Genomic DNA, 18,661 nt, shown 5'->3' on the forward strand with positions numbered 1-18,661 from the left:
AAAGATAAGTTTATTTAAATTCAGGTTTTGTTTTACAAAAAGAAAACTAGTCAAAGTAAATATCGATTTAATGAAGAAGTTGATATGCTCCTTTAGGAGATGGCTATTTGCTAAGGTCAGAAGGTCATTTACCTATATAAAAGAAAGCTTCTGATTTTAATTGAAGGTATATAATCTGTATATGTATGCTTTATGAATATATATTGTGACAGGGATCCCACTAGCCAAGATTCAGAGCTACTGGAGGATTTAAAACTGAAAGACCTCCAGAGGCTGGGAAAGGTCTTATTAAAACCCCCCAGTAGTGAAGCAGTTCCTTTGAAGTGTACCAGAATTCAGACCTAATTTAGCAGGGCTGGTCCCTTTAAGAATAGAGCTGTTTCAGCTAGAAGGGGGGGGGGAGGAGCCTTGTAGCCTGATACACTTTTGAGAAGCCTTCCTCCTTAGACAGGGCAGCTGAGCAATGGCCAGGTGTAACGCCCCATAAGGAAATTGTCTTTACCTTTGGATGAGCTGCCTGAGGAAGAAAAGGTAAAAGCAGAGCCCCAGGATTGGGAAATTAGTGATCCTGAATCCAAGAAAGAAAGTTGTGTCATGGAGGAACTGTGTGAAGAGAATGAAATGGTTTGAGCATTGGGTTCTAGTCCACTAGACTTGCCTAAGGAGTTCAAGGACTGTGAGTAATGCCTTAGGACAATAAAAGCTTTATTTTTGTCTTTTAGAATATTTAAGGATTTTGAGCACAAACTGACTATTGTGGGTTTTGCATTCCCAGGACTGAAACCCATGCTTTGAAAGGTGTTTTGTTTGGAGTTTATTTTTTAATCTGGCCTTATGAAAGAAGCTTGAGTGCTTGGCTAAGGAAGTGCTGGTTGCCTTTAACTTTGGGTGAGTGGCCAAGATTTGAGGGTTCCTGCCAGTTTGGAGTCCTGGTCTGTACCAAACTAGGCTTTAGCTATGGCCAAAGTGATCAAACTGAAGCCTGAAGAAACGTGTTTGCTACTGGAGAAGGGTTTGGATACTCAGCATGGGAGGGGCCGTGCCTAACTGAGATTCTATCTTCCCATTGGGTTGACACACTTTAGGTGTTTTAGAGCTTTGCAGTAGAGAGTTGCAGGGGGATAGAAATCCCACCCATCCCCGCGAGGAATCCCCTCCGTCCCCGCGAGGAATCCCCTCCGTCCCCACCCTTCCCTATAAACTTCAGAAATAGTTATTTTATTTAATTATGCTACTGAATTAAAGGCTCTGGTAGAGACCCATTTACAAATAAGCAAAGAGACTTTATTAATTTGGAAATATTAATTGGGAAGAATACATATTTTGTAAATGGGTTTCTACCAGAACCTCTAATGTAAATATAAAATATAAATGCTCAGCTGATGAGAAGAACCCACAAGCTGTCAGCTGAGGACTTCCTTTGCAGTTGTCTGGGGGTCCCTTTTGCCAAGCTTGGCAGGCAGCAGTAGCGTCCCTGAGTCACAGATGGCACCTCAGTGGCTCATGGATGCTGCCAGCGACTGCTGCGCTTGGTGGAGGGGAGTTCTGGCCATCTCTAGAGGAGGTCCTCTGCTGGCGGTGCTTGAAGATCCCCACCAGTCACAGCAAGGGTCAGCAAGTACTTCAACACTGTAGAAATAAAACCAGAAATGCATTTCCTTTTCTTTTGAACACAAAACAAAGACATCTGCCATATACATTTCCCAAAGCTAACATATTTTAGTCAATAAATTCCGTTTTTGACCTTTGTTGTCTGAAATGGGGATGAATGAGAGAGAGGCATGAGTCAGTGGCGTACCTAGCATATGTGACACCCGGGGCCCATCAATTTTTGCAGTAGAGAGTTGCGCGGGGACAAAAATCCCACCCGTCCCTGTGAGGAATCCCACCACTGTAGAAATAAAACCAGAAATGCATTTCCTTTTCTTTTGAACACAATACAAAGACATCTGCTATATACATTTCCCAAAGCTAACATATTTTAGTCAATAAATTCCGTTTTTTTACCTTTGTTGTCTGGAGACTTATTTTTCCATAAAGTTGTTCCCAGTTTCTTTTTTCCGCTTTCCCATCTTCTGTATATTCTTCTGCTGCTGTCCATTGGTTCTTCCTACCATGGTCCAGCATTTATCCCTTTCTCATCTTTCGTCCCTGCCCACCAGCCCCATGCCCAACATTTCTCCTTCTATCACCCCTTTCCAGCACCATGCCACATCTCTCCCTCCATTCCCTTCACCACTATGTCCAACATTCTTCCCTCTTGCATCCATTTCAATCTGTCCGTTCCACCACAATATTTCTCCCTCTCATCTGTACCTCACTCACTCCCTATGACCAAAATTTCTCCTTTCTTCCATTCCCCGTATACATAACCATCTCTTTCCCTCCCTTCCTCTCTCCCAAGTCCATGCCTTCTGTGTCCAAAAACACATTTGCTCCCCCACCTCAGCATCTCTTTTCTTCCCTTCCTCTCTCCCAAGTTCATGCCTTCTGTTTCCAAAAACATACTCCCTCCCCCACCTCTTCCCTTCCCTTCCTCCATCCTCTCTCCCAAGTTCATGCCTTCTGTGTCCAAAAACGCACTCCCTACCCCACCTCTTTCCCTCCCTTCCTCCATCCTCTCTCCCAAGTTCATGCCTTGTGTCCAAAAATGCACTCCCTCCCCCATCTCTTTCCCTCCCTTCCTCCATCCTCTCTCCCAAGTTCATGCCTTCTGTGTCCAAAAATGCACTCCCTCCCCACCTCAGCATCTCTTTCCATCCCTTCCTCCATACTCTTTCCCATCCACTCATTTTACTAAGCTGTGTTAGCATTATAGCGCACACTAAACCCATGCTATGCAGCTAGAACTAACTCCAGCTCAATGCTGGCATTAAGGTCTAGCGCAGGCGGCAATGTAGCGTGCGCTATTCCGCGCGTTAAAGCCCTAACTGCAGCTTAGTAAAAGGAGCCCTTAGATTCAAACTTAGGCCCTGATGCACAAAAGTTTGCCATGCACATAAGACTGGTGGTAACCAGTCTTTCTTGCATGGCAGCTCTGCCTCTGAGGCTCAAAATGGTTCTCAGAGGCTTTTACCAATTGCCGTAGTAGCCACCAAGAACCCTATGCAAATGCCCTATGCAAATGCAAAGGAGCTCATTAGTATTTAAATGTGCACTCTTTATAATGCTCAAATGGGAACACCCACCTTTTAGTGAGAAAAATGTACTGGCAGGTCTATGCATGGGACACACATGCACGCAACACTTGCACAACGGCTGCGCCCATATCCAGGGTTTTTTTTATTTTATTTTTTAAAAAAGCAAGTGTGATCAGCTGAAGTGGCAGGGCGAGAGCAGAGTTGCGATCAGTTGAGTTGGCTCTGATTTATTTATATTATTATTTATATTCCACATATCCTACAATTCTGTGTGGATTGCAAATTATTCAGTACTCAAGCATTTTCCCCTATCTGTTCTGGTGGGCTCACACTCTATCTCATGTACCTGGGGCATTAAGTGACTTGGTCAATAATAAATATATAGGATCTAGAGAGAAATAATCTTGTAATTAAAACTAATACCTCTCTGTGCACACTTTATAACTTATACTATAGACCAGTGTTCAATGTTCTACACACTAGCCCAATCCCAACTTAAATGTGATACAGTTCTTATGCTAAGAGGAGGGGGCCTCAGATCCCCGTGTGCTGCCAGCAGTCTGCTTATCAGCCACACTAGAAAGGGAAACTACCTCATTGGCCTCCCTCCCCCTCCTGCCTGGTGATATATAACAATGAATGTTCAGATGAAAAAATAGAAGAACTTAGCTCAGGCAGGGTTTCATTCAAAAAATCATCAAGTCTCTTTAAACGCTGTCCTCGCTTGCCCAGTCCCGCCAACGTTAACGTTTCGCTACAACGGCTGCGTCAGGGTGGTGGACTCTCGGCTGAATTCACTAGCTTTGCCTTTGTGTTCGAAGCTTGTGCAGTTAAGGCAGAGCTTACAGGAATGGGACAGGGACAGGGACAGTGATAAAACCCATGGGGACGAGATGGGGAAATTGAGTTCCTGTGGGGACGGAAAAAATTTGTCCCTGTGTCAGTCTCTACTCTTTACGTTCTGCAGAAAATATATGCACTGTTTCTGTATGAGTTTACCACAAACAGGTGTAACATTGTACAAATAAAAAGTGCTACTTACTAGGCAGGTTTGTATTAAATAGGTTTGTTTGTTTTTTTTAGTTCAAATTTTTTATTGAAAAATTTTTTGAAATGAGGGCATAACAAAATTAAATCCAAAATACATAGCACTTGAGAAATAGGCAAGTGAAAACAATCAAAATGTCAAACAACATTATCTTGTAATATGGAACAATAATGACGAGATAATGATAATGAAAAGGAAAAGATAAGAATGGGGAGAACTAAAAAAGAGAAAAAGTACTCAGTATAATCTAAGTATAAGCTAAGGAATGGTCAGGGAGTGAGAAGCAAGGTACCTATCAAGAAACGTCCAAGGAGATGGAGGAGGCACAGAGGGCAATAGAGTTACAGAGCGTTTTTCAGCAGCATATTGTTCATGTCTATTATACAAGCATACAGTGTTCCACCAAAAGGTATAATTCAGGTGGGAGGCTGATTTCCAATTCTTTAAGATATGCATAATTGCAGTAGCCAACATTGCATCTATGAGTTTAGACGGACAGAGCGTGGAAGCAAAGCAAGGATGTTGTGAACGAAGCACAATAATGTCAAAGGTAATGGCTTCTTGGGTATCTGTGATGGATTGGATAGTTTTCCAGATAGCATTCCAAAAAGGGCGTATGCATGCACAATGAAATAGCATGTGATCTAAAGTGCCTTCAGCGAGTCGGCAATGCCAACAGGAGGAGTCCGGACGCAAGCCTGCTTTCCACATGCGATGAGGAGTCCATATTGCTTGCCACATAACAAAGTATAAAGATTGAGCCACTCTAGCTGATAAGAGAGGGCAATTGGTCTTTGTCCAATAAAGATTCCAGTTGATACCAGAGATGGGAGATGACAGCATGGAAGACCATTGTGTCATGTCGTGGGGCGAAAACGTGTGTTTGAAGTCTCGCAGGATCTTGTAGAAAGTTGACACCGCTCTTCCTTGTTGGCAGACCAAGTCACTCCAATAAAAGAAAGATACTTGCTGAGTTGAGGGAGCTAAAGAGGTTATTAAGGAGTTGATGGATGATGATAGATTCGCCCATTGAGATTGTGAATTCACCAAGGAAGGGAATCGAGAGCAAAGGGTACCAAAAGAAATAATCTTATTACTGCTGAGAAGTTTATCAACATACCAAATCCCAGCTGCTTGCCATTTTTTCCAGAAAAACATTTTACCATTATGTTTTTTTTTTATTTTTAATTTTTCTTTTATTAAGAAAAGAAGAATACAAAGAAGTAAACCACAATCGGAATACAAAGAACCAGAAACAAAGCAAAACCCAAGACAAAAAGGGTCTACCGCGTTGTTTCTGCGCGGAGACAAAAGATACTGAGTTCAAAGAAGCGTGGGATGAACACAGAAGATTTTGAATCAGAAAATAATATTAAAGATTGAACTAGACCAGTTACTGGGCAGACTTGTACGGTCTGTGTCTGTGTATGGCCGTTTGGAGGAGGATGGGCAGGGGAGGGCTTCAATGGCTGGGAGGGTGTAGATGGGCTAGAGTAAGTCTTAACAGAGATTTCGGCAGTTGGAACCCAAGCACAGTACCGGGTAAAGCTTTGGATTCTCGCCCAGAAATAGCTAAGAAGAAAAAAAAAAAAAAAAAATTTTTAAATTGAATCAGGTTGGGCAGACTGGATGGACCATTCGGGTCTTTATCTGCCGTCATCTACTATGTTACTATGTTACTATGTTACTATGTTACTATATGATACTCATCAAAAGCCAAGAACAACCCACCCTCCAAACCCCCCCCCACCCCTCACCCCCCCAAGCACTCCAGTGTCAGAAATTCAGAAGAGCACTTCGGGCACCCGGAGACAAATTGTCCCAGACCGGAGCCCAAATCGCTCGGAATTTCCTCCATTGACCAGGGCCACTTTTCTTAGTATCCAAATATTCATACTTCAGCAAAGTAAACAGTTCATTTTTCCACATTGTGAGGGTAGGCACCTCAGCCTGCCTCCATAACAAGAGGATACATTTACTTACCATTATGTTTTAGTTTCAGGTTATTCCAGATACACATTCGAACACTCCTATTCAATGGGTATTCCGATAATACATCCAGATGTCGTATTGCAAGCTGCGTCGCACTGAGGAGTTCATGGCTCCGCAAGTGTGTTGGTATAGTCATGGAACAGGTCTGAAGAGGATATGGATGCATTATCAATGATTCCATTTCTAACCATGGGGGTGGATCTGAAGAGTGTGGGATCTGGGACCAATAAGCCCCGTATTTGAGTAAAGAAGATAAGTAATATAAATAAAAATTTGGAAGGTTCAAGCCACCATTGACTTTTGAGGCTCTTAATTTGGTTAGGGCGATACGAGGCTTTTTGTTAACCCAAAGGAAGCATGTCAGTGTCTTATCAATCCATGAGAATATTGAGGGTTTACAAGGAGCTGGTAACATTGATAGAATGTAGGAAATTCTGGGAGTCAGGTTCATTTTTATCGAGGCGAGATGACCCCACCAGGACAAAAATAAGAGTGACCATTTGTTAAAGGTCTGTTGAATGAGTGTTTTGATCTTAGATATGTTGAGAGACATGATATGAGATGGGTCCTTGTGTGGACCAATGAAAGGGAAAATGGGAGAGGTCTGTTTGTGAAATCAAGTCATTTAAGGGGAAAATCTCAGACTTGTCCCAATTTACAGAATACCCCGATATGGAGGAATAGTCATGAATGAGTTGAGAGAGAGCTGGAAGAGATGTGAGGGGATTACGGATAAATAGAAGGATGTCATCGGCGTATGCAGCTAGTTTGAGTTGTCTGTGAATTACTGGGATGCCCTCAATGGGGTCTGATTGACGTATGGTGGAAAGGAGGGGTTCGAGGGCTAAGTCAAAGAGCAGGGGAGAGAGCGGGCACCCTTGTCGAGAGCCTCGATGTAAGGAAAATTTATTCGAAAGGGTGTTGTTAATCAGAATACGTGAGAAGGGCTGCCAATAGAGTGTTTTAATCCAATTAATGAAATACTCACCGAAGTTATACCATTGCAGGACTCACAACAGGAAAGGCCATTCCACTCGGTCGAATGCTTTTTCAGCGTCAATAGCCAGTCCGATCACAGGTTCTGACATGGATTAAATAGGTTTTATAGCCTTTCATCTATCTAGGAGATTCCTGAGTTACAGAAATGACCACTTTTCCACATATTCAATGTATAGTCAAACCTTGGATAGCGAGTAATGTGGTGTGCGAGTGTTTTGCAAGACAAGTAAAACATTTTATTAAATTTTAACTCGATAAAGAAGTGTCTTGCAGTACGAACACGTATATGCGCGTCACATCAAGAATGCACAATATACACGCATCGCATTGCTGAGCACAGCTGAACGCAAACTTGGGTAAACCCCTTAAATTGGGATGCTCTTGTAAAGTAGGCCAATACTTTTTGACAATCTCACACACTGTTGACCAAATATGGTAAAGTGCACACAAGAGGGTTCCCCTCTCGCGATAGAATTCAAGCGCGCACAACATACACACATTACTACTACTACTATTTATTGTTTCTATAGCGCTGAACATTTTAACATACAATAGACAGTCCCTGCTCAGAAGAGCTTACACATCTCACGTTGAGTGCAGCTAAATGTACTAAAAGCATCATGCCCAATTCACCCACAGTTCAAGCGCGCATATCTTTTGCATTTTATTTTGTACAGTACAGTATTTTGGGTTGTGGAATGAATCATCTGAGTTTCCATTATTTCCTATAAGGAAATTTACTTTGATAAACTTTGGATTACAAGCATGCTTCCGGAATGAATTATGCTCACAAACCAAGGTTTGACTGTACTACATTTTTTTTTCTTCATGCTTAAAATAAACCTGGGTCAAGCTTAGCAAGATTTTAGCCTTGATTTCTGGAGATTTATGTTGGGTCAGTTTTTTTGCATCCTCTCAGAATTCTGAAAAATTACAAGGCCATACGATTAGTTTTCGGCATCCCTTGAAATGTGAAATATTATAGATGGTCGTCAAATCTGATTGATTCTGTGGCTAAAGGTAGGGTTCATTAGCTGTCACAGTGTGAAATGGATGTTTGTGTAGCACTGACAAAGAAGGCAGCTCTTTCTTTAAAGAAAATTATTGAACTGATCATGTGCCTCTTCTTATGGTGTAGTACAGGGGTGCCCACACGTTTTGGGCTTGCGAGCTACTTTTAAAATGACCAAGTCAAAATGATCTACTAACAATAAAATTAAAAAATAAACCAAAACAAAGCATACTGTACTCAGAGAAAATGTTAATTATCATTTATATTCTGTTTTTTTTTTTTTTTTTTACAAGAGGTCAAGGCAGATAACTCTATGCAATGTCACTTCAGTAACAACCATACAAAAATAGACAAATATACCCCCTTCCATTTTACTAAACCGCGATAGCAATTTTTAGCGCAGAGATCTGTGCTGAATGCCCTGCGCTGCTCTCGATGCTTATAGGCTCACTGCGCTAAAAACCGCTATTGCGGTTTAGTAAAAGAGAGCCACCGCTGCAATCGGGGAACAGGCCCTCAAGCCACCACCACCCCAAGCTTTCCCTGTAGAAGCATCGCGCTGACCAGCATTCTGCTCCCCGACATCAATGTTTTTTTGATGCATATGACTACTTATTTTTAAAAGGAAGAAACACATGCAGTTGAGATTAGTACGTTTGAGAGGTCAAGATGGGGATTTCCTATATTTTGTTAATATGAATGAGAAAAAACATCAACAATTGTATATGGTGGAAGAAAAGCTAGCAGCCATCAATGGAGCTACTCAAATTATGGTACTATAGAACCTCAAAATATCTACATCAATATTGCAAAGATGGTTAAAAAACAAAACAAACAAAAAAAAACCTTTAGGATTTTGTAGACTTTTTATTCTGATGTAGGACTTGCACAAAAACAGGTCAGATATTCTGCAAATACAACATTAGATGCAGTGATGTCCATGGGGTTTGCCCAAGAAAGGTCTGAACGAATGTCTTTAAGTGGACTGATCTTTCAGGCCCAAGCTAAGAAATACAATAGGCTCGATGCTGAGGACTTATTCCAGGTGAGCAAAAGGTGGCTGCATTGATTCAAGAAGTGTCATGGTATTGAACAGGATTTCATATTGGGTGAGAGTTGATCCATTAATGAAACAGTTGCAAACATATGTCCCTCACAATTTAAACCTTTTGAGGTAGATATTCAAAACAATTTATATGGCCAGGAGAGGCTGCTGAATATTTCCACTAACGAGCCATTCCTTAATCGACAAGGTTAGGGGCAGTGGCGTACCAAGGGGGGAAGCAGGGGGGGGGGGGGCGATCCGCCCTGGGTGCATGGCTTGGGGGGTGTACAGCCAGCCAGATCCGGGTCTTCCTGCCCTTCTTTTCCCCTGGCCGTGCCGCTACGATCCTACCTCTTCCCCCCCCCCCCCCCCACCGATAAGAAGTCTTTCCGACATCAATTCTGATGTTGGAGAGGATATTCTGGCCAGCCGGAATGTCACAAGGAAGACAGTCCCTGCTCTAAAGAGCTTACAATCTAAACTGCCAAGACAGGCAAACAGGATATCATGGATACAGTTAAGGGGAATGGTTAATCGGCTGGGTTGGAGGGCAGAGGAGTAGGGTTAAGGATTAAAAGCTATATCAAAAAGGTTGGGTTTTCATTCTGCTTTTAAAAAGGGAAGGGAAGGGGCTTGACAGACAAACTCGAGTAATTTATTCCAGGCATAGGGGGAACATTGTAATGTTGGCATAGACAGGAGACCTGGTCTAAAAGAATGTGTAAAGTGGGTTTATTTGACTTCTCTAAAATGTGTGGGGCCTCTTAGCAACTCTTTCCAAGCCTAGGCTACAGGTCTTTGAGGTGGTCTTCTCTTTTACTTTTTATTTTTTTTAAGTCACTAGGGAAGTAGAATTAAGCCTTATGTTAATTTTAGCACGTTTAGTGGAACCATTTAATAGCACAAAAAATATCAGAGAAAATGAATGCTGTTAGCAGTGCAGTTAGCTTCAGAAATCTTTGAAATGTGTGTCTTAAAAGAATGTCATGCAACATTTCAAAGGGAGCTGTTAACACATTGTTTTGCTTCTGGCTCAAATGAAAAAAAGTGAGATTATTTTCCACCTGTGGAATATTTTAGTTGACGAACCAGACATCTTACGAATGTTTTAAAGTTGAAAAGATTTCAAACTTGATTTTATAAGTTAAAAGAGGGAGACTTAATGGAGAATATAGAGAATTAAAGTGGGATCATAAGAAACAAGACATCATAAAGAAATATATTTTGCATTGCATTCATACAAAACAGAGAGAGTGTGATGGACCAAGGACAAAAAGGAAGGGCATAAGTAGCTATGGAGTAAACACATTCTGGTCTATTTTCAAAAAGGAGTGGTCAGCATATTTTTTTTTTTTTTTAAATTGGTTAAGGATCCTAAAAGAACACATGTGAGGGTATTCAATAATTTATCTACCTGACTATGAAAGAAAGTAGCAAGCATGTTGGAACAAGTCTGTACATGTCTCAAGTTTACTCATGCACAGTTGCAGCTCAGTGTGAGTCTAACTGTCAGGAGAGTTCTCATGCGAATCAAGTAAGAAACATAGATTTGGGGCACCATTCATTATAAAATTTCTCACAAAAGTAGGGAAAAAGCCATAAGAAGATCCAGTGCTGTCCGATTTACGATTCACTTTGGGTGAATCGATTTGAATTGATTTGTATTTCTAAAAAATCGGCCTCAATGATTTGGGTTCCAACCCTCCTCCCTGTACCTTCAGTCTCCTAAAGCAGGAGCAACAGCACTGCCTCTTGCTGGCCGTCCACTGCCGCTGCCGCTTTTGCTTTAGGGAGCTAGTGGGGAGGGTCAGTCGGGAAATGATGGTGTTCTCCGGCTTCCCCCCTGGCCTCCCGCTCTTACCTTTTCTTAATTACAGCAGCGAAGCAGCCTACAGAGAGGGTCACCAGTGTTTTAGCGATCCTTGCAGGCTGCCGTCGTCCTCAGTAGCACATTCAATCTGCCGCGATCCTACCCATGAAGTTGGAGGAGGGGCAGAGTGAACGTGCTCCTGAAGGCGACGGCAACCTGCAAGGATCGCTAAAGCACTGGCGATCCTCTCTGTAGGCTGCTCCGCTGCTGTAATTAAGAAAAGGTAAGAGTGGGAGGATAGGGGGAACATGCAGGCCTTCGGGGGGGGCAGGCCTTCAGGGAGTACAGTCCTTCAGGGGAGGACAGGCCAGACATTCAGGGGGGGAAAGGCCTTTGGGGGAGAGGGTCCCTGTTGTAGAAGTACAAGGAGGGAGGGAGGGAGGAAAGGGGGTTCAAATAGATGTGCATATGCTGAACTGTAGGAGGGGGTAAATAATGGGTCTAAAAACAGAGGAGAGGGAGAGAGATGTTGGACAATGGGATTTAGGGAGGGAAGGAACTGAAAGAGAGAGAAGTTGGACACAAGTGATGGTGTGTATGTGTAGGGGGGGAGGATAGAGTTTCTGGCTAGGAGGGTAGTTGTGAAGAGAATGGGAAAGATGGTGAACCCTGGGGTGGTGTGGAAAGAGGGAAAGAAGCTGGATGAAAGGGTAGTTAAGAAAAGGAGAGATGGTGGATTTGGGAATGGTGGGGTCCATTGCTGCAGCTGCGAGGATGGAGACAAAAAAAGGAAAGATGCCAGTCCTCTGGGGGAGGGAAGGGGAGGACAGAGATGGAAGATGGATGGTTAGCACAGAGAAAGAAGGAAACGACAAATGGGAAGGAGACCCTGGCAAGCGAGTTGTCAGAAGACAACCAGAGCCTGGGATCAACATGATTTGAATAATGACCAGACAACAAAAGGTAGAAAAAATAATTTTATTTTCTGTTTTGTGATTACAATATGTCAGATTTGAAATGTGTATCCTGCCAGAGCTGATGTTAGACAGCAGGCATGAACTAAGACCTAAAAGAGAGAGGAAAAGTCTTTTTTGTTTGTTTATTTTGTTTACACCACAGCACCAGTGTGGGTAGGAGAGGGCAAAGGGGGGTGAAGAAGCTATAAAACCCACCAGGAAAATCTAATCGAAAAATCAATTCAATAGGCTGAATCGAATCAAAAAATTTTTTTTTTCCTGAATCAGGAAGAACTAGACTGCAGTTTATGGTGAGTCTGCCTCATCATCCTAAAGGAAGCTGTGTCAACCTAATTTGAAGGTCAAGCAGAAGAATTCTTTTCAAAGGGTTTCAAGTCATTGCAGGAAAAGTGGATGAAGTGTATGGAGCTATAAGGGGACTATAATGAAAAATAAAACACTATTGTAGATAAATTATTGAACACCCCTTGTACTGTATATTCAGCACTGCTATACATAAAGTAGCACTAAATAATATATTTTACCAGTAACCAATACTGGTGTATAGTGACAATGTTCAGCCATTATCCATCAAATTCTATGTATGGTGCTTTGAACTGCATGTGCAAATTTGAGTCCATTCTCGATTTGCACACTCAGCCTAATTGAATAATGAGTCAATTAGCATTGATTGGCTTAACAAACAATTATTAGCATTAATTGGTTTTAGGCATTGGATTCACACCTAAAATTGACATGCAGCACCAAAAAGGTGCAGAATGGGAGGATCTTGGGAAGATCAGGATATTCCTCAAACTTATGCATATAATTATAGAATAAGGACTAGATGCACTAAAATCAGCAATTGTTGCTAAACCTGCTTTCACAGCTTTAGCGAAGATTGCTATTACCGACCTGGTGTACAAAACAGCTCAGCGTGTGTTTATCCCCTCGATCAGAGAATGACACAGGGAAAGATTTTGTCCCCACCCTGTCTCCATGAGCTCGGTCTCCATCCCTGCCCTATCCCCACAAGCCATCTGATCCTATTTGCATAAGCATCAAATAGTTATGATTTTATACTGAACTTATTTTATTGAAGTATAAAAAGAAACAATATTCTGTACAATTGCCATTTTATAAATACAAATAATACAGAGCAAGGATCAACCCTGTCTCCCTTCCCTCCTCTACACAAATATCCCCTCCACTATTGAGAAAGCTGAATAAGCCAAAATATTGCAGAATGCTACACAGAAAAATCATGCTAACAGAATACCACAATCACACATGACAGGAATAGTGTTAGGAGTGTGCAGCTATGGCAATTGTCCCCTAATCAGCTGAAAGCTAAAGAAGCACGGCCTGGGCTTTGCGGTCCCCAGTTATGTCTAACACCAGCTCTAGCAGAATACATATTTCAAACCCGATATATTCTAATCACAAAATAGAAAATAAAATTATTTTTTTCTACCTTTTGTTGTCTCATCATTTTATTCTTCAAATCATGTTGGTCTCAGGCGCTGGTCTGTTTTCTTTTGTCTTCTCTTAACTCACTTGCCAGGGTCTCCTGACCATTTGACATTTCTTCTTTCTCCATGCTCACCATCCATCTTTTATCTCTGTGTATGCATTGATATCCATGTTCAGCATCTCTCTTCTCTATGTCTCCTATACATCCCTTTCTAGTATTTCACCTGTGCCCATCTCCCTGACTTCATCATCTTACCATTCTATGATCCCCTACTCCTGTGTATAGTATCACTCCTCTATATCCCTATATAATAATAATAATAATAACAACAGTTTATATACCGCAGGACCGTGAAGTTCTATGTGGTTTAAAAATGATTAAAAGATGTTACAAATTAATTAGAATTAACAAGATTAGAAGCTAGTTATTAACATCGCTAGAGATCAGTTATTGTGGAGTAGGATTGTACAGGTTAGTTGCTTAAATACTTCAGGAACAGGTATGTTTTTAGGTGTTTCCTAAATTCCCCATAAGTAGTAGGCGTGAGCAATTGTTCCAGATATTTGCCCCATAATGCCGCTTGATGTGAGAGAAGATGTTGATGGTGTTTTTTTAAATTTACATCTTATATCCTGTCCAGCATCTTCCTTCTGCATTCTTAATCTCCCCCATGTCTAACCATCTTCTCTCTGTGTCCATATACCCTCCTGTGTCTAGCATTGCCCCTATGTGTCCATATACCATCCCCATGCAGATGCAGTAGTCTTCTTTTTATCCCTGTTCCTATGCTCCTATCCATGCCCATCATCTCCCCTCTTTTTGTATATCTTTCCCTGTCTTTCTCCCTTACACCAATGCGTCTCTCACACACTCTCTTTCCTCCCTCTGCTATGTTCAATATTTCACTCACTCTTTTTTTCATCCCTTGGTTCAGCTTTTCTCTTTCCCTTTCCTTCTCTCTCTTCCTCCCTGCAGGTCTTGCACCTTTTTCCCTTCCCTCTAACCCCCTTCCCATGGGATCTAACACCTCTATTCCCTCCCTTCAGTGCCCAGATAGCTGTTAACACTAGGGAAAAATGTTTAAATTTAATGACATTGGAAAGAAACCTGTGATTTTCAGAGCTCATTGCTGTTATTTCAGGTGATATGAAATGACAAGGGAAAATTTTGTTGACATTGCTCATGTTATTTCAAATGAATGCCTGTCCCTTGCTATTATTGCTCCATTGTTGCCATTTTAAAAGGTGCTGGCTGACTTGTAGTGGTATTTTGCTGCTAAGGGCCACCAAGCCAATTTTTGAAGATGGCTTCCACAATGTGCAAGAGACAAGAGTGAGCAATGATCACTCTTGCCCCTTCCGTAGATTTTTTCACACTGAGGTAATTTGTATATATGTGTGTGTTGGGAAGGGGTACCCAGGGTTTCGGGTACAATTTTTTAATTGGGAAATGGCTAAAATGGAGTGCAAGTGATGTAGGTTTGGCACGGGCCTTATGTCCCCTTCAGAATATTGGTAGCACTACATGAAAGGGGAGCTCTAGAAGCTTAAAAGAGAAAATAGCTAACCTTCATTGACGTGTACTTAATGTTTTCCAAAAATTGGACCCAAGAACTGTTTTTATATACTCCCTTGTGCTGAACCCATTGCAAAAACCCTATTGCAAAAACCATTGGTACAAATTCATTTCAGAAAAGGATTTTTGGTTCATTAAAAAAAAAAACCCCAACAATTAAATGGCAACATTTTGGCATTCCTTCACATTTGTGGGTGTTATGGGTTTTTTTTTCTTCACAAAAGATACCTTTTTAAACTGACTTAATTCTAGCCCCCAGGTGGACCAAGTGGTTTCTGCCTTGTGACATCTATTTTTTTTTTTTTAGGTTTTAATTCTGTTGACAGTACATTTCATCATTTTTTTTTCTGTTTAGCATTTGACATTATTACTTATTTTATAGCGCGGTTACCTGAAAACATGATTATGATCCATTGAAATGTACTCATTCTCTTCTGAAGCAATAATCTATTCCTTGCCTCATTTTTCAATACACATGAATTCTAAGCGACATGGATGCCATACTCATAGACACATGCTTGAAGGAAAATAATGAACAATGAAGGAATGGAAAAAGGATGCAAAATGACAGTTCTAAATGGGCTGTGTATTTTTTTTTCAAATGTTTTATATTCAATTAATATCTTATGTATCAACTTTGTGGTATCAAACACTTCTCCTAATTACATTCATTTGTGGTGTCTGCAAGACATGTTTTAATTAAGTTGTACAATTTAGATCAATACTCATTGTGCATCCGTTACAATTTACAACAAGCTTATACTGTACTGTTCTGAGCAATTTAATTACTGTAATTGTATCACAGAGGATTCTATGTGACTGTGCCACACTGCTGCTGGAATGTCCTGATGGAAATAGACAATGCATTTAAAGGTGATTAGGACCATATATGTATACTTTTTGGCCTATTGTACATTTTTATTATTTAGGGGCCCCAATATTTTAAACAATTATGCTCCAACTTTGAGAGTTATGGTCCTAAATTGGCTGCTTCTTCTTTTTTTTTTTTAACTTACAAGAGGTGAGTTATGCAAAATTTCAGTAAACTCCTAAATTTGGGAGCATAAAAAGCGAGTGACAACTGGTGCGTATTTAGGGTGAGGCAGTGGTGGCTACCTGGGAATGGAGCACCCCCCCTTCTCAATGCAGTAGGGGGGGTGCATAGAGCAGTTTCAGGGCTGTGATTCGCATGTGCGCAGCCGCTAGCTCTGCTGACCCTCCACCCTGGAACAGGAAATTGATGTCAGAAGAGATGGGGGCCACCAGAGCCACCAGCCGTGCACATGTGGACTATGGCCCCATGAACTCCTTGCACCTGGGCAGATCACCCCCCACCACCCTGCCCTTCATATACTAGAGGAGTGAGGAAAAAAAATTAGACACTTAATACTGCTTTTCAGCACTGAACTCATAAATTAGGGATCACAAATCTAGGTAAATGAATGGCAAGTTGACATTTATAAGCATAAAATTTAGTTTACTAAATTAAAATGGATTTTTTAGATAAAAATTTGGGGTCACTAATTTGGAAGTAGTTAAGGCATGGTCAAAGTTAGGTTTTCACTTCACTTTAATTTACCACGAGAGTGACTAGCAAGTTAGTCATTGCTGTAGTATATGAACAACATTGCTTGTGACCAACCTCGCAAGCAACATTATTCACATTCCTGGAATCATTAGGCTGCAAAACTGCAGCCTAATGCTCATGTGTGCTTCATTAACTTTGGCAGGCCACTTTATGTGAGCTTCCCCTGTTACCAGGTAATCACAAACCCCATTTATAAACTCCCCAAAGCCCCCCTACCGAGACTCTTCTTCAGATGAACCCCACCAATTCAGGACCCCCTGCTTGAAAGCCTCCCATCAGCAAATGTTCTCCACTGTCCTGTAGCTTCCCCCCTCCCCCACCCCAGGTCTATCTAGCATAATCCTTGGTGTCTAGAAGGGTAAGGGAAGATGTGATTCCCAGACACCAGATTCAAAATGGTGCTGGCAACTCCTAGCAGTAGTCTTGTGGCATTACCACCGCTGCTAAATATGGTTTGAATATTCAGTGATGATAGTACAGTGGAATATGAATTAGACAAATAATTGACTTTGGATGCTAGAAATTCTCCATGATAAGAGCATCAAGGGACTGGACAATGAAGAAGCTTACGAGGGGCTGCTGAAAAGTTCTTATCCCAACCAAGAAGAGAATGATGTGGAGCCATGAAACTTTCAAGTTATTTACCACTTTTCTTGACACTTTTCATTTCAATGAGGCAAATGTATCTGGTAAATGGGCACAAGTATAGGGAAACCAAGCCATTGTGACATCACCGATGAAGCTGGCTCTTAATTATTGGGGGAATGAGGCATTATGATATCACAATACAAGGGGCTGCTGAAAAATTCTTAGTCCAACCAAGAAGAGAATGATGTGGAGCCATAAAACTTACAAGTTATTCCACATTTTTCTTGACACTTTTTGTTTCTCAGGTACAGATTTAGATTATAAGTCCTCTCGGAATAGAAAAATACCTCCTGTACTTGAACGCAACTCATCTTGATCTAGTACTGAGAAGATTGTGAGCTAAATCCAACTAAATATGCCAGGTTCTTGGGAAGGATTTGATATCTGAGAGTGCCAAACCCAGCCAAGAGTATTTGGCAAGTTTTGCAAAATCATGATGATAATAACAATAAAAAACTAAAGTAGAACGCAAGAAAGAAACAAGTCAAAGGCAGATCAATACCTGGAAAAACAAACCACTCCATGATCAATGCTTTTTTAATATTCAGGGAACATCAGATTAGAATTTGACATGGCAGTGGTTGAAATCCGGAATGCTTAAAAGAGCAACAGTGGGAACAATCATTGTGACTCAAGAACAGACCCGACTAACAATTGAAAGCTAAAATTGAACAAATTTCAGAAAACAGCAAATGCCACTTAGGTAAAATCAAGGATGAAACTGTAGATCATCTGATTAGTGGCCATAGTAAAATCAACCTAACAAAAGTCAAGCAACTGTTTTATAGAGTTGAAAACATCAAACATTGGAATTTATATAGAAAAATATGACTTTGCTGTCCGTAAACACTACTGGGATTACGTGATTGAAAAAAAAGTATCTTGGGGTGGAGCTTGTCTGCACATCAAGATGGTCATGTGATTCACTTGCTCTTCCCTTCCCTGCACTTCAGGAACCTTTATTTGATGTTCAGAGCGAAGTTTCCTGTGTTTAACTGTGATTTTTAACAGTGAATCTTATGGCGTCAAGGAAACAAACAAAATTAGAAACTGCTTTTGCTGCTTCAGGAGGGGCAAAGAGGCTTAAGCCAGATCCCCCAACTCCTTCCAAGGTACCTTAAGCACAAGAAACAATGGAGGTTAATGAACCAATCTTGGCTGAACTGAAAAAGATACAAGAGTTAATACAGGGAAATACGGAGAAGCTTACATCAATTCAAAATAAAATGCTGAATCTCTCACAGAAACTGTCAGTTTGCAGCACAAGAATGGATCAGCTGGAGAAGCTGGTGTCAGATGTGGAGAATGATTTGACTAAATGTCAAACAGATCGCAAAGTTATTAGCAGATTAGTAAAGGAATTAGAAGAAGCAA

General features: G+C 41.2%; 1 protein-coding gene across 2 annotated transcripts in view; it reads left to right on the plus strand.

Annotated features, from left to right (window-relative positions):
• The first annotated feature begins 407 nt into the window (after positions 1-407).
• EPHA5 (EPH receptor A5) overlaps positions 408-18,661 on the plus strand; it is a 690,216-nt gene continuing 671,962 nt past the window's right edge. Inside the window, exon 1 of one of the 2 annotated variants that reach the window (XM_033914879.1) lies at positions 408-531. The gene's annotated coding sequence lies outside the window, so the exon portion shown is untranslated. The other variant, XM_033914888.1, reaches the window with a different exon arrangement.

This window comes from Geotrypetes seraphini, chromosome 1, assembly GCF_902459505.1.
Source record: "Geotrypetes seraphini chromosome 1, aGeoSer1.1, whole genome shotgun sequence".
Lineage (NCBI taxonomy): Eukaryota > Metazoa > Chordata > Amphibia > Gymnophiona > Dermophiidae > Geotrypetes > Geotrypetes seraphini.